Source organism: Anomalospiza imberbis, chromosome 5 (genome assembly GCF_031753505.1).
Source record: "Anomalospiza imberbis isolate Cuckoo-Finch-1a 21T00152 chromosome 5, ASM3175350v1, whole genome shotgun sequence".
NCBI lineage: Eukaryota > Metazoa > Chordata > Aves > Passeriformes > Viduidae > Anomalospiza > Anomalospiza imberbis.
The window spans coordinates 26,042,714-26,062,745 of NC_089685.1; the positions used below are offsets into that span (position 1 = coordinate 26,042,714).

Sequence of the window (20,032 nt, forward strand, 5' to 3'; positions counted from 1 at the left end):
TCTTTTTAAAATACTCTAGATATTTCATGAAAATTGCTGAATATGAGAAGAGAACATCTTTGGCTGAAAGTTATGTTTTTATAAAACTTTTTTTCAATTATACAGATGAAAAATCCTTCTTCATTTTAGAAAATGAATCAGTGATACTCACTTATCTTGTTTTTCCAAGTCTTTTTGTTCATGGTGAGATTTTCTTCAATTGTAAGATGGCTAACCCCTCATCTTTCTCTTTCCTACCTTGAAAGATCCTGAAAACAACCTTGAAAACATTTGCTGTCAACACCTTGGAATCATGGAGTGGCTTGGGTTGGAGGGGACCCTGAAGATCATCTAGTTCCAACTCCTCTGCTGTGGACAGGGATACCTCTCACTAGACCAGGTTGCTCAATGATCCATCCAGTGTGGCCTTGAACACTGCCAGGAATGGGGCATCCACTACCACTCTGGGTGACCTGTTCCAGTGCCTCAGCACCCTCACAGTAACGAAATTCTTTCATATATTTCTAATCTAATTTTCCCCTCTTTCAGTGGGAACCCATTATTCCTTGTCCTATTACTTCAGCTCCTGATGAAGAGTCCTTCTCTGGCTTCCCTGTAGGTTTCCTTCAGGTATTGGAAGGTTGCTATGAGGTGTCCATGCAACCTTCTCTTCTCCAGGCTGAACAGCCCCAAATTCCTTAGCCTGTCCCTATAGGAGAGTTGCTCCAGTCTCCATATCAGCTTCCTGGCCCACCTCTGGACTTCAACTAATTACTATATGTTGTTCAGTCTCTTCCTCCTTTGATTCTCCTCTCCTTGTTCAGAATTGCAAAGAAGGAGAAAATTGTGCTTGACAGCATGAGTGGCTCATGTTGCATTACTGTGAAAAGCAGGCAGAGTAACATGAACTTCTTATTTGGATGACTAAAAGATAGTGTCCCTCACCCTTCGGTTAAGAGAAGTTTGCATCTTCCAAAGACTGGAAACAAAACTTGTTTCCCCACTTTGTTTTCCACAAGTAAACCGCCATATGGTCAGGAGTTCTCTCTGTGTGCTCCCGTGGCATATGGCCAGTGGGGGCAGGTGGATGATATTTTGTTGAGGACCATTGATCAAGAAGAGCTGACCATCAGCAGAAATAGCTCCCATCTCTTCAGCAGGAAGGGGAAGAAGAGCTTTCAGAGGATGTTGGCAGGAGAATGCTTGGGAAGGCCATGGAAGAAATGTCATGCTTTGAATGCCTGCAGGAAGTAAGCTAACAATTGTTCGGTGGTTTCCACTTGCAGACTGTATCTAGTGTTAGAAAGCACAGATGTACTTGTTCAAGAAGGCAAATGGAAACTCAGTGAGGCACAGGCAGATTGATTCCCTCACAGAATGCTGCTGGCATGAAAGGCTATATCTTGATGTAGCAGAGCAGATGAGAAGGGAATGCTGGCTGGTAGTGTTACAGGTGTACCTTCAATGTATCCTGCAGATAGGTACAAAGTTCATTCATCTGTTCTAAAAACCCCTGTAGGATTCCCTTGTAGAATTGCCTTGTTAGGCAATTAAATGCTCTATCACTGTACCATAATTCTGAGTCAATCCTAATGAAAAAAGTGAATGAAACTGTGTTAAATGATGCTTTGCTTCTAGGCTGATCCATAAAATTGCTTCACTGTAAGGTTCTATAGTCCTAAATCTAGCAAGTGGCACACTAAAAACACTCTTGGTGTAGATAGGTTGGCTGCTGATGCATCTGATCTTGGACCTCTGTCTCATCAGCCCTGTGCACTGTGCACAAGAAGTTGTCCTCAGTTGTGAGGGCCTGGCTTTGTCAGCAGCTGAGAGATGCTCACTGTGGGCTGCTCTCTGATGAAATGCCACCTAGTTTGTCAAAACAATAATAAAAGTACTGCTGGACATCTGGGGTTTGCCCACCTTCCTACGGCAATGACACTTAGTAACTCTGTGTATGCACAAGTACATTCTCAGTAATCAATATAAAAATTGTTTCATCAAGTTAGAGACATTAGGTTCCTACAGGAAGTAGAATGCTGAGGAGATAGAGGGGAGCCTTTCATAAGCACCCCTCTTGAGTGAAAGCCTGGACCCACTCCGGGTGCTGGTTACTGCACAGAGGAGTTAATACATGCTGAGTATCCTATTGCCATAGTGTTTAGTGTCATCAAACCATCAGAGGGTCCAGCTAGGAGATTCAAATCTGCAGGTAACTAATTTCTTTTTGGTTTTGCTACTCATGAAACCTTCTGCTTGCTCTTTGGAGATTCTACAATTTTTTTACCCTGCTGGTTAATAAAATGGGCTAACCTAGATGCCTCTTGATTCAGGTACCCCTTCAAGGCATACTTCACAAGTCCATTTGCAATCTTCCCTTCTTCCCCAAAGCCACAGAAGTCTGACCCTTGCTGGCTGACACAGTGCTGGAGTACCACTGTTATATTCTGCTGCTACTGAAGCCAATGATGTGCAGGTAAAAAAATGCCCACAGTTTTCTCCATAGCTGGATAAGGCCTAATGGCAAAAGGACTACTTGGTCCTGTTGTGAAACACAACAGAAGGGCTGCCATGCAGTAAGGCTTATCTTTTCTGTACTACATCAATAAGCAGTGAACTGAAAGTACCTTCAAAACAAACCAAAGAACAAGCACTGTCTTGGCAGTCAGTGCACTCTAATTGGTTTGCATTTTTAGTTCGCTGTGGCTTCTTTTATGAGCAGTAGCTGAACTTAATGTGAAATAAATATCCTTGTGAAGACACATCTTTGGATTTGTCATCTCGTCCAAAATGTTGCAGTGTCATAGGAAAATAGCTATTTTTAAACATTCATTCTCTATACCACTTTCTTGAACTGTTTTGTAAAGTAATCTTCAAGGCACATTTGCGTGGCTGTTCGTGGTATCCAGTGGAATGACAGCTAAAGCAAAACAGGTACCATCAGATGGGTATATTTACAGAGTGGGTAATGCAGTATCACAGGCCCAGCTCAGGAGAGCCCAGAGCAGCCCCAGAACTCAGCAGCAGTCCCCTGCCCTCTGCCTCCCCAGCCCTCTGCCCCCTCAGCTGGCTGCTTCTGTGCTGAGCACCTGCAAAGGAAGCAGGAAGCTGGAGCCTGCCAGCATTATTCTTTACTGACAAAACAAAAAGTGGCTGGCAAAAGTTGAAGGTTGCTTTGTGGTGTCTAATGCCCTCATCAGCTTGCTTAAGGTGGAGTCTGGGACATGGAGACCGAGGTGATCAGAGGGTAAGTTAAGGTAAGAGGTCTAATGTCAGGTCTCACAGAAGGACACCAGGTTCACAGGCTCATGATAGATGGGTTCTTCCGAGATCCTGTCACACAGTAAGAGGCAACAGACCTCTATCCCCTACAAATCCAGTTCCTCCTATTTCTCCAGTTTTACACACCTGGTCATCCTCCCAGTGTTGTCCCAACACTTCACCTTTTCCTATAATTTGTCTTTCTCCTCATTGGAACCCCAAGTTTTCTCTTCCCCAGCTTTTGATCCTGTAGTCACTGCCCATGGCAAACATTCACAAGAAATCTCATTTTGAATTATCTGACTTGCAACTCAAAGCAGATAATTTCATAGGTTATTTCCTTTAAGTAAGGAGAAGAGATAGGCAGACAGTTTCCTCCAACAGTCCTTTCTAAATTCAGTGCTTTGAATTATTTCTGTCAATGAGAATCATGAACGTTACATAAACCAGATGGTGTTGCAGTTCAGTGACCACCCCATGTCACCACCAGAGTTGTTGTCAAATAGAAACTTCACAAGGCCACATTTTATTGACCCAAGAGACCTCCTCCAGTATCTCTAAGAGAGAATTAAGCTCTCCATGCAGGTCCCGCAGAACTGCACAAGGTGTTTTGCTCTGGCTAGGATAAGTATTGAGTAACTAAGAATATTTGAGCTATAAAGAAATTAATGATTTTCAGTTCACATCTTCAAAAAAGATGGGATCTTCACTCGCTAGCACTTAAAAGGTCCTTGTTTATGAAATGGAAAATGAATCTGAGGACAGCTGCCTGGGACATGCTAGATTACAAGGTACATGTGTGTAACTTAGACTTCCAAAGAAACCACTCTTTGCATTTGAAGAGCATGTCAGCTTCATTCTGGCAGTCAGCACTGTAAGGTGATCTGCAGATGAAGCTGAAGATAAACTCATGAATCTACAGATTACCTATTATGGTGACTTAACCTCTTGGAAGGTTAAGATGCCCTGCTTCAGGTGTGCCTCTGCAACAGCTGCTAAAATGTCAAAGATTTACAGAGATTACCCATGAAATGCAATCCTTCAGTTACTGGAACAGACACATCTGAGACCTCAATAAAAATGGAAGAAGCAGGGCAGAAAACAAGAGCATGACAAGTCTCTGCATTGCAGCAACAAACTGGATTATACTGACCAAAAAGATTCCTGCATTTCAAAGAGGTTTTCTTGTGCCCAAAGAATCTCTGAAAACTAGGTCATATGTTTTAGTGGCTAAAGTTAAGAATTCAAATACCATCAGTTTAAATAAATTAGACATGAAATTTTTCCTTCTTATTCTAAACAAACCTAGCACAGACCTACTGTCTTAAGATCCCCTTCTCTGGCTGCATTTTCTGAGTGCAGGCTGACTTAGGATTCTGTCCAAAATTGCTGCAATGTAGTTTAAAATTTCCCATCTGTATTTCTGAGATCCCATCTGGGATAGATGAGGATGAGTACAAGGTTGTGTGTGCACCTGCAGGACTTATCCTGGTGGAATGCTTAAGCATGACCCAACACATCTAGAAAGGCAGCCAGACTTAACTTCACACTGTGATATCCAAGACCACTGTGATGCTACAAGTTAGATTAAAGCCTGAAACTTAACAGTAATACTAACATAAAATCCTTTTACTATAAATTTTACTGATGCTGTAACAGAAGCTAAATACCTGAAATTATTTGAGGTCTGTTAATTTTTATAAGTATTCACAAAAACATGAAAAAGATAACTATGCCAAAATTCAATTTAACCTTTGTTTCTTTTTCTTTTCATTGACTACAGGATTGCCATAGAAACAAAACTGGTTTCTAGTCTGTGAAAAAAGGACAGTAGGAGCTTGATAATGTCAAGGTGAGAGCCATGCTAGCATAGCTTCAGAAACTATTCCACCTGGAGCAGACAGAGATCTCCATATCAAGAGCAGGGAGTGTACAGAAGGTGGTCACTGACTAGCCACAGTAGTTATCTGAGTTACTTTCACTGAGAAAATTAAAATAAAATACTCTGATGCTACAGTAATATTTCTTTTTAGCAAACTTAAATAGCCACTAAGCATATGATAGGTTGACAGGAAAAATATGATACAGCCTTTGTAAATCTGTTTTCTTTACATTATTTGTTCTCTACATGAACAGAGAATCATGATTTTCCTGCATTATTGTCATAGCTTTACCTGTTTAAAATGAAGTATGTGCATCTAGGCTTGGATAAAAATAAGTGACTGAGATTATTTTCTTGATTAGTATTATCATAGATGGATACCTGTGTCACAGGAACAGTTAAATGCAGTTAAAGACTTTGGAGGTTTTTGTTAAAAGTCTTCCATTTTCTACCAAAAAGGGAAATTTGCAAACATTCTGGGGGGATTTTTTTGGTGTTTTGGTTTTTTGTTGTTTTTTTTTTTATTAGCAACAATTCTAAATACTGTAATGGTGCCACAAATAGAAGTGAAATAAAAGGAGAAAATTATGATGTTTTAATACTTTTAATATAATAACTATAAAGGTTTTGAGACCAATTTTTCAAGACTGCTCAGCTTCCCCAAGTTGTGTATGAATAAACAGCCTTCAGTGCTTCCTTAAGAAGATAGGTCCCAAAACATACAGTCTGGGAAAAATGTAAAGCACTAGCACCTCCCAGAGGATGCTGACTGCTACCAGCTCTGTAGCACCCCAAATAGTCTGTTCTCTCAGGCAGTAATCTCATTTTAGGAGTGCAAATGTTGATACAGATGTGAGTTAGGGCATGACATACCTTGCAAATGCTACACAGGAAGACCTCAGGTGAAGCCCTCACACAAGATACTGTCACACTGACTTCAGCCACAGCCAGGGAATAAATTTCTGGTGAAACAGAGATCTTCCCTTTCCAGTAACAAGATGTAAGAGCATGGGAAACCCAGAGCATTCAGCTCATGTTGAATCAGGAGTATAAAGCAGACGCTTCCATTTCTAAATAGAAAATATTTTAAAACAATTCAGTGCTGAGAAATTTCAGAGGAACTTTAGATATTCCACTTTACTTGAGTTATAAATTGTACCATTACTTTTGCAAGAGTATGAATATATCAGAGGCTAAATCCTCAATTTTTTAAGGAATTAGGTTAATTGAATTGCATTTAAAACTGGTGTGTGAGTAAGCATAAAATATTCCCAGTCCAGAATTAAAACTGATACATACATATTGCTGCAGAAAATTTGTTTTATTTTCCTGGTAATGACTAGACTCAAAAAGTGCAATTATTTGGAATGCCACAATTCTACAGTATTAAAAAATCTTAAAATCTTCCCCAGATTATCCATGCCAATAATCCAGAATTTTTTTCTTTTAAAATGCTCTATGATCATCTTACTTTAGCTGACTGCTGGCACTGTACCACAGAGATGTCAACATATTCTCCCCTTTCCTTTTTAACCAGATGGATCTAAATGAAAACATAGGCATGATGAGATTAATGGAGTATTTATTACCTAACCCTGAACTGCAGGAAGCATATTCCATGGTGAGATAACAAATGCTTCCTGTTAGAGGATGATACTTCTAAGAGTAAATCTAGTAACATTTAATCAAGTGCTCTAAGAGCTTTGAAAGGCAGCAAACCCCAAATCATCCAAAAGAGTTCAAAGAAATTTGTTCCTTTTTAATATCAGAGAAACAAATTTCTCGTAATTCAAACAAAATATGGGAACATTCTTAATCCTATAGCCACTGATTTAAATAGAAATAAGACAGGAATCCTAAAATACGAAATGTGCTGAAAATATGAGTTCACAAGATCTATCTCAAACTTGAAGTTAGGTAGAAGAATCAAAACATCTAATGCTAATTAATCAAATCACATGTTTGAGCTAAATTGTAAAAACAGTGTAAGCTTATAAATAGCCCCAAAGACCATACATGTGTGCAATTGCAGAACTTCAGTTCCTCCACTATGTGTCTTCAGTGCTGAGGCCCAGAATTTAAATTCCTAAACACTCATTCAGCTGTTGCCTATCTCAGGAAGCATTAAACTCCTGTTTCATAGAAGAATGTAGGTGTCTAAAGTGGCATTTAAATCAAAATCATGAATTTAAAATCAAACACATGTACTTAAATCCAACAGTGCCAGTCAAAACAATAGACCCCCACATTTCCACCAGTACAGGAGATACAGAAAACAGTGAAACAATCCAATCACAGGGCATTAAGCTCAAAGCCTTGCCTTATAAAACACATTCTGTCCTTGTGGCCCAAAAAATATTTAAGTATTCCATTTTAAAGTGGAACAATTTCGAGTAGAGATTCCAAGCACTCCTTCAATGGGGAAAAATTCCCTTCTTCAGGAGTTATGTCCTGTGAGTTCAAATCCTCTTCAGGGAAAGGGAGGAACAGAAACACTTCTCCAAGATCTGAAATGAGTGGCCTGAGACATTAATTAAAATATTTAACATTTTCAAAACTTATGATTTTTTCTTGACACATTTCTAAGAGCATTCTGAAGTATATAAATTTCTTACTTTCAGGGAAAAATACTTTGTTAAGTAAACGTAAAGTTATGAGCATTTATCAGTGCTCAAAATATTGGAAAAACCACTTGATTTTTCAAAACAGAGCAAATGAAAGATAGGCATGCTTCCTACAGAAACATTAAACCTGCTTTAAAGTAAGAGCCCCGGCCTTCATTTCCTGTAAACTGAGAAATGCAGAATGAAATCTCATGTGCAGGTTAAGGTAGGAGGTCCAGAGGACCCCAGAGAGTCAGAGTCATGTCAAACAGATTACATTAAGCATTGGCAAATGCAAGGTAATTTGTGCAGAAGGGAGCAATGTTTTGAGTTCTAAACTAAATTTACATCTCACCAAAATGTAATCTTGACATTAAAACTGCAGTTCAGTGTGCTGTGGCAGTTAACAATGCAATCTTAGAAACAAAAAAGATGCTGAGAGAAAAGAAGAGAGTATTCCAACACATTTATCTATCACTGAGCTAGTCTCCTATAACACTAATCTTGACTCACTACTTGAAAGAACACATAAAGAACATACACGTGCAAAGACAGTCAGGAGAACAATTGGCAAACAAAGTTGGGAAGGACATCTGTATGAGAAAACAACCAAAGGATTGTAATAATTGGAATCAGACAAGAATAAAAATACTGTAGAGGGACAAGAAATAATGATACAAAGGAGGAAAGTTTCTGTCCACTCGTTCTTAGAAATACAAGAAATAATATATAATACTTTTTTTATAAATATCATCATTAAGGTTTTCCATTCCAATGTAATAAACTCCAAGTTCTTGTCATCGAATGTTCTTTGGTTTGCAGCAGTCATGAAGAACCCCAGCTGAATTCAAAATGTCCTCATGCCTCATGTTGGAGCAGTCCTGTTCCTCTTGCATTATATAATGTTATACAGGATTACAATGGAAAGCTGTTTTAGCCATGGAATCCATAGTGAATCATTTCCATTTCTGTGAAGTAAATACCTATTCTTTCTTTTTCAAGTATGTTTCTTCATGGATAATGAGATCAGCAGACAGCAGTTACAAAACTGCTATTCAGGTTAGAGATTTGTGGGAAAAAAATATCATTTTGCTTCTATTAGTGCATATAACAGAAGCAGTTCAAATCATAATGGAACACGGTTGTCTCATAATAGTTCCTATCACAGTAAGATATACATTTAAATAGTATTAAATATAAAAATCTTGATCTCTAATCTGTTTGTAACAGGCAACAAAGCCAAAGTAAGTTCCAAAGGATTCTGTCCTGTCCAGGTTGTCTTTAAGACCGTGATCACATCACTGGTTACAATCTCAGCATTTTCCTAGATGAAATTGAGCTTGGTCAATGAGAAAGTTAATTAACAGTAAAAGCAAAGATTAAAAATTATCTTTGGTAGGATATGAAAATATTAAATTGTTTAGGAAAAATCTGTTTTGCAACTAACATTGCCATTTTTCCATAAATTTATGTTAATTATCATTATATTTTCCTCCTTTAACCATGTATTAATCCACACTTTTATCAGCATCCCTGGTTTTACTCAGACTAATGTCAGAAAAGTCTTCATTGCTCTACAGAATGTTCTACCTAATAAAATAATTAACAGATATTACCTATACCTATAAACATTCATTTCCTTACAATCTCAAACTACCACTACCAGTTACAGTGTGACTATTGCTAGATAAGAGTCTGCAAGGTACACCATTATCTTTAAAGAATATAAAGCTGTAGGGTCAGGAATAAAAAGGATCTCGTCGAGTTGAGACATGTAAGACTTGGATATAAAAAGCCTGAATAGAGTAAGAGATGTTCTAACATCTCACTGGGGCAGCTGTGAGCAGGAATTGATGGAGCTTCAGAATTGATGCAACACAATCTCATCTGCATTTCAGAGATGCAGGTTGCAGCTTTGGAGCTGTTGCTCTGAACAACAGAGTTGCTTCATTGCAATTTTTCACTGGAAAGAGAGAAAATACCCACAGAGATCCAAGTATTTTGAGCTAACCAAATTTCGGGCATTATTTTTTGTCATGTAGTTGTTGCATTTGCTATCTGGGTAAACAGGTATGGACTGGGCTTGTTTATGTCTCCTCCACTGATCATTAGGTCTTGTCACTATTCCTGCGCTGAGAAACAGGGCAAACTGCAAACCAAAGAAACACTTCTTGCCTGCAAAACCAAGATGGAGCAATATAATAACATGACTCTTCTTCCTAATGACTTTTGCCTTTTGAAACCTATGTATTTCTGAAAAGCAGCCCCAGTCAACATCCATGCTCATTGTATAGGGGCCTCTGGAGAAGCCACGTGCACTTCAGTAAACCTGAATTGTCATGACTGATGTTTATGTCTAGCAGACGTGACAGGATAATTCAGCCTCAATTGTTTACTTTCAGCAATCTAGTCATATATGGTGTCAATTTTACTGAAGTTAATAAAAAGATATTTAATTCTGTAACTGCAAATTCATTTAATGAATCAGACTGAAGAAATAGGATTAGTTAAAAAAACAAACAATAATTGCCCATATTTTAAAAAAATCACTCTAACCAATTTAAAATCTAGTTCTGTCTTATTTTCCACATGCTAGTCAGATTATTTAAATTCATGAATAATGGATATATCTCTTCTGTGATGTCTTGTTGCTTTCTATAGTATGAAAATACAAGCATTATGCAAATGTGGTATCTTAAAAAAGTCTCTTGTCAAATAGTCATCATTTTAATTTTATGTTGCTAATATAATTGACAAAATCCTTGATACTACTGATTATGCCTTTTCTTGTAAACCACTTATTTGAAGGGCTTAAACAGCTGTGGATTTGCCTCTATGAGTTTGTGAAGTTGTAACCAGGCTATGAAAGATCAATAGGCAAAGTCTTAGGCATGCCATCCTACCAGCTGGTAAACAGCATTTCATAGCAGTGAAGGTATAATTCAATCAACATTGTTACATTTCCAAAATACAAGGACAAGGTTACTATTATTCCCCCCTCCTCCTTATACAAGTGGCTTTACATACAAGTTCCCTTGCATCTGCAAAAAAAAATCTTGTGGAAGATCAATTTTGACTCAAAAATATATTGGTTTAATTTTTTGCCATAATTTTATACATATGATATTGCTGAATTTATATATTTTCTATGAAAAAGTAATATTTTTGAAGTGTTTTCTACTATGTAATTTGTACTTGTTAAAAACGAAAATAGAGAAAAATTCCTAGAGTAGTTCCTTTTCAGATTAACTGTTTTCATTTTGTATTTCAAACTCATACTTTACTTTCCCTGCATGTCAAGGAAGAGAGAATAGCTTGGAGTATCACTGGGAATTAAGTACTGGTGAAGAAGCTACTGCAAGAGAAGAAGACCATCAGGCTGCCCAGCTGCCAAATTCACACTGTGCTCAAGCACAAAGCACAACAAGACCCCTTTTGTACCCAAACACCACCACTACAGAATATGGATGACCAGCAAATGAAACTATTTTCATTACCCAATTTCCATACCTTTTCTAACACTCTGATTATGGTAAGAAACAGAAAATTCTAAAAAAAGAAAAAATTATCCCCATTGGCAAATTTTTGTACTTGAACTCAAATATATGTCCACTAATTTTAACCAGAGTTCTAGAGGATCTCAATACATTTCACATGTGCTTTCCAGCCAAGTGCTGGAGTTTGGAGGGCAGATGTGGAAACACGACCAACCTGACACACCCTCTGTAGAAAAGAGACAGGATCATGAACTATGAAGTTATGATTTAAGCAGCAGCATTACTCTACATGAGTCTCATTACAGCAAGTAAACAATTCCATTACAAACTTAATGATATCCTTGAGACACCCGCATTAGCACCACTGGTCTTTTATTTATTTCAAATTGCTGTTCTTATTTACCTCAGCAGGGCTTTCTGCGATTAACTTCCCAGACTGCTCAGACTCCTATGGGGATGATTTATATTGTCATTCCAATATAATGTTTCCCATAATTGTACTGTGTTTAAAAAACATTAGAACCCGAGGGGCTAGACAAGGAGTTATAATATTAACAGCATGCTCATATAAATCAATTTACTCCCTTGGAGGGGGAAAAAAATTGAAAAAAAAAAGTTAATAAGATTACAGAAGAAGTACAAAGCCAATGCAACTACTTTAAGTGTGTTTAATCAATAACTGTAAAAGCATCCCAGATAATGCCTGAAAATGAAAACACAAGCAGGACTCCATTTCCACATGTGTAGTTCTATTGATGTTAGTAGACAGATCACAAAAATTAGAAAAGACATCATTTCACTGAAAATTCTCAATCCCAGAGAGGAGTGAGCGCTCCCAGTACTTGCACGGTATTTTTAAGCACTCTCAAACTCTTGAAAGATCAGCCTGACATTAGTGGCAGACATAGATTTATAAATGCATCATTTTAAAAATTCCAAGTGCATTGCAAGGATCAAAAGGTAGCCCATGATTTCAGAAAGTGACCACTAAGGATAAAACCTAATGATAAGGGTTATGTGGGTAGAAAACCAGGGAACTTCATTCTCTCTTTTCCATTACTCACTAAAATATCTCATTTTCTTTTAAAAAAATCTCACAATTCAATTTTTATTATGTTAATTCTATGTGCAAGCATAACTTAATACATTCAGGAGATAGATTACTTGTAGCTCAGTCTGACCTGAGTCTCTAGATGCAGTATTATTATATTCACTAATCTAATTTTGCTGTACTGTAGCTATATTCTAAGACATAGATGCCAATCACTTTAGAATAAATTGAGTGTAATAAAAAACTACAAGACTGAAACACAACAACAAATATTTTTAAAACCACTTTTCTGATATACTCACTGATTGAAAATGTAGCAGCTCACTAAACCCAGGATGTTCTTCTCTCCACAAAAGAGCAGGCTATTGTGCAGTGAATATACCATAAATCCTACTGCAGATGTACCTTTAGGATAGATTAAACTTCTATTGCTTTAGTGAGTTCATCCAAAGCCAATATCCAATATGGATATTCCATTTCTGTGAGGCTACAGCTAAGTGATCAGAATCATAACTAGTTTTTGCACTTTTAAGTTTTCTTTACCCTAATGAAAATTACTTTTAACCTTTTTTACTGTGCAGCCTTTACATCCAAACATCTGTCTACTTCAAATGGCTTCTCTAAGATACTTGCAGGTGGTGTCAGTCTTAGGACAGATACCTACTTTCTGTAATGCCCTCTACTTTACAGGATTAAATGGAAATATGCTGCTTCACAGCAGCTGAAAACATACTCCTTCACTCATTAACTAGAACAATGAAACTTGCTGCTGATGTAAGAACTAAATTATTATCTCACATTACAAGATCTTTGGAAATAAAGAAGATGGTTTGTAAATCTGACAAGTTAATTTAAATGTTGCAAACTTATCATAGTACCAAGCCACACAAAAAAATATTATTTACTTTAGGCTGGTAAAAAAAAATTAGTATTATGAACAGCAAAAGAAGGGACCACTGAAGAGGTAATTCTAGACCTAATGAAAGAGATAAATGGAGGGGCAGTAGAGCAGATCAGACAGAAGGGGATAACAAATTAACAGAGTGTTGGTTGATATCAGCCAGTAATTGGGGAAATTGGAGTTCCTTCCTCCTGCACAACTGCCTTCTGAAATCAAGTTAAAAATCTGGCTTGAAAAGGAGTGTCCTTCTGAACAGCACTAAGAATTGTGCCTGTTTCAGCTTGGCACTGACCCATCTTGAGAAAAATGAAAGCACAGCACAATACTAATAATGGTCAGACAAAGAACATCATGCATGTGTTGGTCAGGTGACCATGTTACCTTCCTTAGGAAGAAACCAGCTAAATCAGGTGAGATAAACAGATTTTATCCCAGTCTTTTCATAGCAGGATTTTAATTTTTTCCCAAACCAGTTTTAAAAGCCAAATGCATTTATAAGCATGGCACCATTCCTTGGAAAATACAATTTTTCAGTGTTATCTGAGGGTTTTGTGATTTCTGGCCTCTGGCTTTCATTAAAACAAGAAATTAAGACTACATCTTAACATGAAGACCCATAACAGATAATTTAAATGTCTGAATAATTTAGAGGACATAGAGTATATTTAAAAATTTTAGATTGCTGCAGTGGATTACAATTGCTTAATCACAAACTCCTCAATATTATTATCTTTATTTTTAAAATGCTTCTCTAAAAGTGTTTCTCTACAGTGAAAGAGGAGGCAAGAGGTTAGAAGGATATAGAGAAATAACATTTTTCTGAGGTTTTTTTCTAGCCTGATTTCTCCTGAATTGTGTATATGTTGTGTGGTTACACATCAGGCTGCCATGGTTTTCCCAAGTGCAGCTGCACACTCCTACAACAAAGAGCTGCCAAATTAAAAAAAAAAAAAAAAAACAAAAAAAACAAAAAAAAAAAAAAAAAAAAAAAAACAAGTCTTAGCAGGGAAATTATTCATCTTTATTAATTTTTTGCATATTCATTAGCTCTGACAAGTCATGAATGCATTAGGTCTCTTGCCCTTGTCCATATTTATTCTCTGTCAATGTGCTGTATCCTGGGCACATCAGAGCCACTGCAGAGACTGTGACACATCCAGGTGTGCCAGTGCTTTTCACAGCGAACCATCCTGGGTAAGTTATCTGGATAATGCAAGAGGTTCTGCACTTTCTCATTAAATATATGACTGCTGCAGTTGTCTCCAGTCTGGATAGTTAGAATTACAGTTTGGCATGGCAGAAACATACTTCAAAATCCCCTATGCACAAAAGGCCAGTTTGGGAATACATCAAAGGTATCTCATATCTACCTGCTGCCAAAAGAGGCAGCAGTCCCACTGCCTTCCCCAGACTGAGCACTTGACCCAAAGCTGTCATTTGTCTGATGCCATGGTAAGGCAGTTCATGGAACCAGCTTGGCAGCAAGTTGGAGCTGTTTCTCTGCAGGACCAGACACACACCAGTGCCAACTGAGAGACAACTGTAGCACACAGATTAAAGAAGGAAGCAGAGGTGGAAAAACAGAACTGTCTGCACTTGCAGCATCTGCTTCAGTTTAGCCATACCACCCTGTAAGCAACAGAGAATCTAAAACTGACAAGAAAGATTAAATGCAGATTAGGAAATCCAATATCCTATCACCTCTGCAGAGTTTATGTTCCTGAACTAGTTTTCACCTACAGAGGCAGCAGAAGCTAGGGCATTTTCTCAAGAGTTGGTACTTACAAATGCTATTACCAAGAACAGAGCAGGGCTTGCTATTCTTCTTCTTTTTAGATCACCATGAGATATATTTATTAGTGAAAGCAGGACAGTAGTATATGAAAGACCAATATGGAAACCCTTTTTGTTCATGAAGAAGTTTGGACCACATCTTCCATTTTCTTAATGGTGCCCTCTCCATCAGGCCCTATTCTGAGCAGAATAGTACACCAACATCTACAACTCACAGGTCCCAGTGAATTTCAGGCTCTAATCCCAAGCAAAATAAAAATTACATTTTCTTCAGCTGGCCAAAGCAGCAAGTATAGTACACAACAAGCCAATTTGAGACTATTAGCCCATCTAGGTTCAGAATCATACCACTGAAACAACAAAATAGAAGTCCTTTTAAACTTGCACTGTAGAATACTTGTAAGTCCTAACTCAACAAAATGACACTGTATGAAAAATCCCCTTCATCACAGCTGTTATTTTACTGTTCATAGGTGCTAGAATTATCCACAAAAGAGGTAGTTCAAATAGAGTTACATAAAAGTGAACAGTTGTGTACAGCAGCTACCTTTAAAGATGAAAATGCTTTTGCTTTTAGCAAAGATGGATCTGTAGGAGAGTCACATTTTCCCAAACTGTAATGTAGATCTTGAGAGCACAGAAACAGGTGCTGTGAAACATGGAAAGAATTTTCCTTAGAGCAAAAAAGGTAGACAGTAATGACAGCCCATTTTATGCCCCTATGACTGCAGAGGCCATTAGGTTAAAAAAATTTTAAAAGTTATAGCATGGTTAACAGAGGCTCTGAGACCTGAGCTTTACTTCTGAAAAGGCTCTTTGAATTATCCTTTCTCTACTCCATTCATATTGTTCCCACAGAACAAAGGGAAACAAAGGGAAACAAGCAAGTAAACATTCCATGCTTTCTGCTCTATTCTGTGATCGATGCTCCCAGTACTTAAGAAACAATGTGGTTTAAACTCTCATTTCCAGGTGAAGGGGAGAAACATTAGATATATATTTTATTCCAAGAATAGAAGTGGGGAAAAAAATCAGCTACCTTATATAAACAAGGAGACAATTTTGATTGTTCCAATTCTAAATTGCTAATAGCTGATGAATCTCTAAGTGATTTTTAGTTAAAGTTATCTGGTGAGATTTCAGGTAAATCCAGAAGGAGAATATGGGCACTAAAGTCTATGTATCTGCCGCTGTGCTCCCTCTGAAGCCCCCTGGCTTTGCCTGCCCGGCAGAGGCATGGTCAGCAGCAGGGGACACTCCCCTGTTTCTTGTGGCAGATTCGGGGAGCGGCTAAGACAGAGCGCTTCACTGTCTGCCTTGTATGGAGGAGAGGCAGCGTCCGAGAAGGTAATCAGGGAGTCGACTCATGGCCAGGAAAAGTCTCAGGTTTATTGTAGGTTCTGAGGAACTCTGAATTCCATGTCCCGGTGGCCGAAAGTGAGTCACATGGCTTTTGTAATCACCTTAAGTACCAGGGTGGAGACAAGGGGGAAGGATGCCCTCCGCCCAGTGGGGGAATTCGGGGGAGTGGAAGGCAGGAGGACAGACAGAAACACAAACCAATGGGGGTAGGTTAAGGGAGGGACCCCTGGCCTTTGTCCACTCACTCAGTGCCCAAGGTGGAAAAATTTGGGAGGGTGGGATTAGGAGCTGCATGATGGACAAGGCACCAGGGAGGGGTGGCGTTGGAGGAAGGAAGGGAGAGCTCAGGGTGGAACCATTGGGAGAAAATGAGGGGTGAAGGGGCAAACCATTACAGAATTGTTACAAAGATATAAAAACACAATACAACATGTATCCACCAAGTGACAAAGGCAGTGGCAGGGATGTTCTTTTCACCCCTCTTGAACCAGTATAAATGTGCAACAAATTCACAAAACTAGCACCAGAGGAGATGGGGTGAGCGTGAGTCTCATGAACTGATGGTTGGCAAAGCTATATGGAGGAAGACCTTAAGGCTCTATTCATTGCAACTAAAGCTCATATTTATATTTTCTGTATTTTACTTCACATAATTAGATATAAAGGAAGAATCCTAGGTGTAGAGACAAAAAATCTGGAGCATCACATGTTAGGTCTCAACTTCAAAGCCTTTTCTACAGTTGCACCTACGTGATCTCTCAGGGAGTTTGAATTTTTCTCTAGATTTCTGCAGTTTCAATGAACAAAACAGAGCCACATGCAGTAACCCACAGGCAACTGCACCTTTTCTTCTTTTCTTTTTTTTTTTTTTTTTTTTTTTGAGATGAGAGATAAAGTTTCAACATCTCTCATGCCTCAAGTTGGAGGGAGACATGGAATAGGTCTCAGCTGCCAAACAGCTATTACCTGTGCTTCAAAATACAGCCAAAGTCAGCCCCATGTGCACTAAGTGCTTTTACACAGCCTTCTGAAATCAGCCTCTCTTGGGAATGGAAGGGGGAAAGCTCAGTTTCTGCTTTCTGGTTAGGCTGAGGCTGGAGTTGTGCAAGGAGCTACAACACCTGCATGGTTCTGACCACCTCTGCAGCCACGCAGCAGCCCAGGAGCTGGCATCCTCTTTAAGAAACACAAGCTTTTGCTTAATTACCTAAACTCTTACTGAGCCTTACTTCCAGCCCCTAATCCTTCTCTCAGATCAAGAAAATTGTTGTGCTATGGAGATATACAATTAATAAAAATATATCCACAAAAAAGAAGGAAATTTATATAAAACTGAAAGTAATTTTTTTAATTAAAAAAAATCATTCTAAAAATTATAGAATGTTTTTACTTACAAAATCAAATATATAAAATCCTACAGTTGATCCCATAGTTCAACTAAAGTTTGAGCATCTCTAATTGGCTGTATGCAACATTCTCCCTCTTCCTCTCCATGAAGAATTAAGAGAATCAGGCCTTTGACACTGAATCCAACAGAGAATCTACTAGGAAAAAAATAAGCTCATTCATATTCTGCCTAAAAACGAGCATAATAAGGCCTTGTGGTCCTCTCTGTGGATCATCATGTTTTCCTATTAAATCTTAATACACTGAATAACTGCTTCTGTCATATAAAATAGACTAAAAGATTACAACTCATAGCAGAGAGAGTAGATATCTAATTTAAAAAACTGAAAACCAGTACCTACATCATTTTGAGAGATGCTGTACTGTGGAATCCAATATTAAGCATTATATGCTTTTATTTTAAAAATATAAACACCTTCTACCACTTGTCAGTTTTCAAAATAGATTCACATAATATGTTCTATTGATTTATGGAAGTCTGATCTGGAGTGTGGTGAACATATTTACCCTATTTTCATTATGAAACACAAATGCAAGAGCAGGGAAAATGCTATCACAGCTTTCATCTAACAATACAGAATGAACTTAATTCTTTCACTTTTTGTGATAAAAAAGAAAAAAATTGCAGTTTTTAGATTTCCATTATCCACATAGATCTTGGAAATGCTGTCAGAGGCAAAGGCCATCTGTGCAGAGTCCTTGTGTTCCCACACAGCTGCTCTGAACATGCTTTGTTAATCAGAATTAGAGGACATTAAAGGTACTGTTGTAGGTTCTAGGCTCCCTTGTCTTATATCAAAGGAATCACATAATAGGATATATTTATACCTAATCCCATTATCAAGTAGCAAAAGCCTGGTACTGAACTAATAATCCTTTTTTGCCAGCATTAATTATCAGTGGATGCTGGTATTTTGCTCCCCTAACAGGACGAGAGAAAGAATCAGGTTGCAAATCTGAGAGCTCTTTACAGAAAACTTCCAGCTAGCAGGTGTTTGTGGTTTTAAACAAGTAATATAACAATGTTAGTGCTGTTACTGTCCCAGCCATTCCAGGAGTTCTAATGCATGAGGACACAGAGAAAAATCCCAAGCTGACTCAGGAGTTTTTCAGCTCAAAGCCAATGTCTCAAACCGCGTGGGGAAATAAAGAGACATTCCACATCATGAAATACTTTTGTTATATGCTCTTGGAAAATAATTAGGCTGCTAATTTCCCCACAGTATCACTTTATTTTTCAAGATAGAACAGTAAAAAATATATAACAGGCCAGTATCTGATATAAGAGTCAGGCACCAAGGTCTTTCTCCAAAACAAATATTCATAGCTTACTGGGCAGCGAAGCAGAAAACTCCTGCATAAATCCTGCCATGCTTAGCTAAGAGCAGCAAGCAATATGCAATTTTCCATAAATTAGAACTTTAATCACAGCTGTCAATCACACATCTTTAAAACACAAATATATTTTTTTCCATACCTTCCAGCAGGTCTCCTGAACTTCACCCCATTGCCTCAGTCCCAAGTACTGAATTGCATCCACCTGCAGCCCAGCCCTGTCCTGGCCTAAACCTAGTAATAGGTAAGGTGGTGAACAGCATCATTATTATAATACTATATACTGCCTTCTGAAGAAAACATTAACCACTCACCTCCAGTACTTTCTCTAATGAAAAATGGAAGATTAACTGTTTCAGCCACACTTTCTGCCGTGGTTATTAGAGGGTGAAAATAGTTCAGCACAATTAGGTGATGAAACTAGCAGAAAATGTAAAAAACTATTGCTTAGACAGCAAGGAAAAAAAGATACACATATTGGCATTGCATTCCAGTTAAAAAGTGATTAAGAAACATCAGGATAGCAGTTATCTCCCACTATACAGGTCACTTTCTAGGACTGGAGATCTTTTTTCGTCTTGAAGTGTGTAAGACCAGAAAACTATGTGCCAAATTTCAGACTGAATTTCATTTCTACATTGTATAAAAGCTCTTGTCTCTCCAAAGCTTTGGTATCTAATCAGATGTGGATCAGATTAGATTACTTGTAAATTAGATTCCAAAACACTAAATACTCAAAATTCAGGTCAAGTGTAATGATCCATTTGTCTATTTTTTATGAGCTTGGTTATCTGCCATTTCAGACTGCTATCGTCTCAAGGCACTACAGAGAAATTTCAAACTTTGATCAGCCATGAGCTCATAAGTGCACTTCATCTCCTGAATTCTTATTCTTCCTTTCTTCCAGATGTGATCTCCAGGTAAATATTTAGTCATGTACAACATTCTTTCTTCATGACA

The 20,032-nt window shown here is 38.0% G+C and overlaps 1 long non-coding RNA gene across 1 annotated transcript in view; it reads right to left on the reverse strand.

The window, feature by feature from the left end:
* Positions 1 to 4,189: 4,189 nt before the first annotated feature.
* The window catches only part of LOC137473888 (uncharacterized), a 35,059-nt gene continuing 19,216 nt past the window's right edge, over positions 4,190 to 20,032 (reverse strand). The window contains exon 3 of the long non-coding RNA XR_010999035.1: positions 4,190 to 7,629. This is a non-coding gene — a long non-coding RNA (uncharacterized lncRNA). The remainder of the gene's footprint in view (positions 7,630 to 20,032) is intronic.